Source organism: Molossus molossus, unplaced genomic scaffold (assembly GCF_014108415.1).
Source record: "Molossus molossus isolate mMolMol1 unplaced genomic scaffold, mMolMol1.p scaffold_m16_p_10, whole genome shotgun sequence".
Taxonomy (NCBI): domain Eukaryota; kingdom Metazoa; phylum Chordata; class Mammalia; order Chiroptera; family Molossidae; genus Molossus; species Molossus molossus.
Window position 1 is genome coordinate 31,250,447 of NW_023425345.1, and position 6,000 is coordinate 31,256,446.

A 6,000-nucleotide genomic window follows, 5' to 3' on the forward strand; every position below is an offset into this window, starting at 1 on the left:
TTGCTTATCATTCCCACCACTGATTCGAATCACACAAGCCTTCCATTCATCACCCAGATTGTCAGCAGCAACCTTTTTGGCCATTCACTTCTCATAAAAGGTACAAAGTGTGCGCTCACCGTCCACTTCAATGGGTCTCTGGCAGCCAGCGGCTGGGAAAGAGATGTTCAGCTTCATCCTGAAGCAGCCGACTGCCTCCGAGGTACCACAGAAAAAAAGAACTAAATTATTGTGATTTTAAAGTATATTTTGAGGGAAAACTGTGATTAGGAAAGAATTGAAACTTCACTCAGAAAAGGTTGAAGAAAGGAGTGTAACTAAATTTTATCGCTGAAAGATTGCATTTCTTAAATTATTTAATATTAAGAGGGCATAAAGAGTCTATGAGGGCAGGAATGTTTGTTTTTGTTCACTATTAATATTCTTAGCACCGAGAATCGTGCCTAAACAGAATAGGGGCTAAATAAATGCTTGTTGATTTATCTATTGATTGATTAAATTAGAATGGAAGATAAGAATTATAGGTAGGTCTCCACGAAAGGAAATACATTCCATACTAAATTAAAATATGCAAGAATATCATCAACCATAGTAAATGAGATTACTCTTTCCTCAGCTTATTCGATGACACATTATGAGAAAACTGTGTAGAGAAAAGAACAGCTTAAGTGTATATAGGACTCACTGAAAATGGTCAAAATGTTTCCTAAGTTAAAACAACGGCTTACATTTCATCAAAGTAGGAAAAAATGACTGAGATTAATTTACATGAGTGTATAAAAATTTTCCTGTAGCAAGTCACAATCAAATGCATGGCCTGGCCTGCAAAAGTCTTGACACGGTGGGAATTTTAATGAAGTACCTATGGAATTCAAAGAAAAGCACAGAAGTGTATGCCATTATTATTATGAATGTTGTTTGAATTTATATGAGATAATGTTTTGCGAAGTAGTAAAAAAATTGTGAAAAGTTCTCAGTTATGTGATGTCTTTATGTGACACCACACGTTAATATGTAAAAGGGATGAACAATTCTTCAATTCTTCAAAATATGTAAGCAGAACAGAGGCGCTAGAAGTGAGCTATGAAAGTTCAAAATATGAGTTGGTGTGTACTTCATCTTACATGATTGGTCTAATGGAGACATGTGGAGATTATTTAGTCTTTGGACATGCAGGTGACTAGTGAATCAAGAGTTTTGTTGACAGATTCCAAATTTGAAATTATAATTTCTTTAAAATGCTTTTTATAAAACATCCTGTGCTGTTATTAGAATTCTTCTACGTGAGCAATAAAGTAAATTCTACTATGAATTTTCTTTTTGCCTTCAAAAGAGAAGCATTATTTCATTTTTTTGTCAGAGAGAGATAAACATTTTAAATGTATTTGGGAAGAAAAAAAAATGCATCACAAGTAATCTCTAAAGCTTTCAAAGTACACATGCCTTGTCTTCAAAGAGGCAAAATGTGATGCATAATGAATTTATCTTATTTCATGGAATGGACTCATATAAATCAACCAAGGACATTCATTGGGAGTAAGATTTTGTCCGTTTTGCTCACTCAAGTCCCTGGAACAGGACCTAGCACACAACAGATGCTCAGTAAATATTTGGTGTATGAGTGGTTGACTAAATGAATAAATGACTGAACAGTTAATTATATGCATATGCAATCCTAGGATTCCAATTTTACTGCAATTCTGCAAATTACAACTTTATGAGTATTTCAACATAATTGGTTTGGCATTTGGTATATTTAGTATGGTGTTCATAACAATGCTTGGAAATGGCACTTAATGTTTTGAGTTGGTTAATTGTCACATGAGCAAATCACATCTTTCAACCCACTTTTTTTAAGATTTGTACTTAAAAAATACCAAGGAGAGCCCTGGCCAGTGTGGCTCAGTTGGTTGGGCATTGTTGATGTACTGAAAGGTTTCCAATTTGGTTCCCCATCAGGGCACATGCCTGGGGTTGTGGGCTGGTAGGGGGTGTGCGTGAAGGCAGCCCACTGATGTTTCCCATTCACATCTATGATTCTCTCTCTCTCTGTCTCTCTCTTTCTCCCTCTTACTTTCTTGCTCTCTAAAAAGCACTAATAATTTTAAAAATACCAAGGAGGAAAATAATATTAGTGACTGGCATTGATGGATATCGGGAAATAATCGGTAACTAAATTGATGAAATCAGGACTTGGTGTCACCGGGAAGAGATTTGTCACAGCAGTGGAGAGAAAGTGATGCTTCACTAATCACACCCCCAAGCACTTGTTGCTGCAATTTTGCATATTCTCTTTATTCACATTTTGGATTTTAGCCTGACTCCTAACATATACTGCTTCAGTTATAGTGGGATGTGATGTCAGCGCCATTGCTGAGAATAGCATTAGGGAAATTAACATAATTTTATTAAAAGCTTCTAGTATTATTAAGATTTATGATCCACTTGAAAAACCACTTTGGCGTTTTCCATAAAGCTTTTGTTTTGTTTTAAAGTCATTATGTGGAGTGACCACCACTGCCAATTCCAAGGAATCCCAACTGTTTCCTAGACAACTCTCAATTCTTAGCATTAGCTTTCCGCTCTTTGGGCATCTTGGGAATGGGCATATAATCTATGTCTTTAATTGACTGAGGACTTAAAGTTACATAATAGGACGAAATGGACAGTTTCTATACAATAGCTTACCAATTGCTTTTAAAGGAAACCCAATAGCCTTGTGGTGCAACTCTACTGAAATTATTTTCTCTAAGGTGACTAGTAAATGCTTTGCCAGTTTTCCTCCGTTCTAATAGTTTTTGTAATGCCTCTGTCACTTTTATGCTCTTCCTTTGTGCCCCTCAGTCTGGCTTCCTCTCCATTGATCCTTCACTTTGGGATCTTCTGTTTTTTAACTAGTCATATGTGTTGATATTTGGTTTCTGGCACCCTGCACATCATTTTTGGGTTTTGGGTGTTGATTTCTTTACTTGACTCCATCTCCTATCTATGCATGTGACTCTGCCGGCTGTGAGTCATGAGTCCCTTGTGCTCCTAGTGCGGCACGGGTCTCACCCGAGAAAGGAGAGGACAGTCTGTCATGCTCCATCCTGTCACATTTCTAAAATGTGCGTCTTCTCACGTCAGGCCCCAACTTGTGCTCCTTGAACACCTCCTCAGGATAACACTGAAATTCCTTAACATTTCCTACAAGATTTCTATGATAGAGTCTATGTTTACCTCTCCAAGATCACATTTCATCATTTATCCCTAACAATGTAGAAATATGTTCACTTCTCCAAATGTATTCTGTCCTCTCTCCTTTCACATGCTTCTCCCTGTGCTGACAACATTCTCTCCCCTGATGGAGAATGCTGTTTACTTTCAGGACTCAGTTTACATCTCCTGTCCCTCGGGGCATGTTCATTGCCGCCTATGGCTTATAGGTGGTCCAGATCCCTGCTCCCCAGCCCCTTGTACTACCACTATCGGAGAACAATGTATCCCCTGTATTTTAATTATCTATTTACTTTATTCCTTGCTGACTTCAGATTTCTTGAGGACAAAACCTGTAACTTGTTCACTATTTATGTATAGAAAAATGCTGAGCAAAAACAAAGCAGGCATTTTTTTTTTAATAAATAAAAAGGTAGATATTTTTTCTTATTCAGCATTGTCTTCTAAGGACCCCACATCATTAGTATTTTCTTTCTGAATCCTCTGGATTTCTATGAACTTCTCAAATACTTGAATTTAAGTTTATATAATAAAGGACAGTTCATTTTATTGCTATTTTAAATTATAATTTTAAAATATAAAGTTACTTTAGACCATTGCCTTGATCAACTATAAATTTTGGATATAGCTCACTCATCATCATTAGTTTCTAAATATTTATAATCATAGATTTATAGTTTTGGTCCAATATTTAAGATACTATTTTTGAATTGTTAAATGATTGAGATCCTTCTTTAATGTTTTCTGTAAATATCTAGTTTTACTCCTTTTCAGAGTAAATTTATCTATTTTTTTATGCAAAAATATATATATATATATACACACACACATACACATATACTTAAGGGTCATGTGTACTAGTTAACTTTCTGTTTAAAAGCTTACAAAATTTGATATATATTAAATTCTGCATTTTATTATTTTAATTTCTTATATATTTACATATATTTTATATAATAGGTTAAGGACTGAGAAATGTGTATTAAATTCTGCCTATGTCAAATTATCACTAAATTAAGAATTTTTATTTATATATTTTGATACATTTAGGAGTTTTTTTTGTTTTTGTTTTTGTTTTTTTTACATTATTTTTCTGATCCTCTTTCATCTATGTTAAAAAAAATCTTTCTATTCTACTTTGTTCAAATTAATATGGCTATTGGTCTCATTTTTCTTGATGCCACCTAATACATTGTCACACGTGGTTTTACCTTGCTACGCTGGTGTGCTTTAGTTATATCTCTTTAAGTACAGATAATTCGACTTGGACTCCAGAGAAATGTCCCCTCTATCTCCCCTCAAGCTGAATGAGAGCAGATGCAAGGATGCCCCTTAAAGGTGTTGCCTGTGTGCTTGGGTGTGGGTACGAAGACAGCTGCTAGGAAAGCCTGAAGGCTGCCGCCTTAGGAACAGCTCGCATGGCCAGAGGTCAGTTGAAGGAAGAATTCTTGCGGGCTTCCAGGAGTTTGAAATCCGTTTCCCTGGGCGTACTAGGGTGTTGGCCGGGCTGCACTCCCTCCAGAGGCCCTCGGGGGAATCTGTCCCTTGTCTCTTTGAGCTTCTGCAGCTGCCAGCATTCCTTCCTTTGTGGCCACATCAGCAATATTTTGAATCGCTCTTCCTACTTTGTCTTTACCTTGTTTCCCTTCTGTGTGTGTCTGTCTCAGAATTTCCTCCATCTCTCTCTTCTAAGGATATCTGTGATCCCATTTAGGGCCCACCAGATGAATGAGGATAAGCTCTTCCTCTCAGGAGCCTTAACTTAATCACACCTTCTGCTGTGTAAGGTAACAGTCACAGGTTCTGGGAATTTGGAAGTGAATGTATTGTCGGGGACCATTTTTCAGTCTACTGCAAATGATATTGCTGTAATATTATAATGACTTTTGTGCAACATTTCACTGTGTAAATGCAGCAGTTTGTCGTGCTGATGGGCATCCGGGTTGTTCCCAGCTTTCTGCTATTGCAAGTAGTGCTAGAATAATATTCTTGGCCATGTTTTCTGTTGTTCGTATGCATCAGTTTTTCTAGCATATGTGCACAGGAATAATATTGCTGGTCAAGGGGCATGCGTGTTCAAATTTTGGTTGTAATTTCAAACTGTTTTCTAGAATGGTTTCACTAATATACCTTTATAACAGCAGTATAAGAGCTCTTGGGAATCCACATCCTTCCTGACACTTGATATCGCCAGAATTTTAAAGTTTTGTAAATTTAATAATTATACAATGAATGATATGTTATTTTGGTCTTGATTTGTCTTTTACTAATCACAAATAATATTAACTACTATAGGTTTATTGTTCATATAAATGTTCTCTTTAGTTAAATGTCTATCTTTCATATATTTTTCTGTGCAATTTCTACTTTTGTTTTTAACATCTTATAGATTTTTAAAAGATATATTTAAAAAAATTTTTTTCTTTATTCATTTTTAGAGAGAGAGGAAGGGAGAGGGAGAGAGAGATAGAAACACCGATGAGAGAGAACATCAATTGGCCGCCTCCTGCATGCCCCCCACTTGGGGTTTGCCCCACAACCCGGGCATGTGCCCTGAATTGAACCAGGGACCTCTTGGTGCATGGGTCGATGCTCAACCACTGAGCCACACTGGCCGAGCTAAAAGATATATTATTTATAATAATTATTTGTTGTTACAGATGTGTGAATGTCTTCTCCTGGATTACAGTCCTTCCCCCCCCACACACATTCTTTAAAGTGTTTTGAATGAGCACAATTTCTTAATTTTGATACACTAAAATTAACTTTTTGTATTTGTTTTTT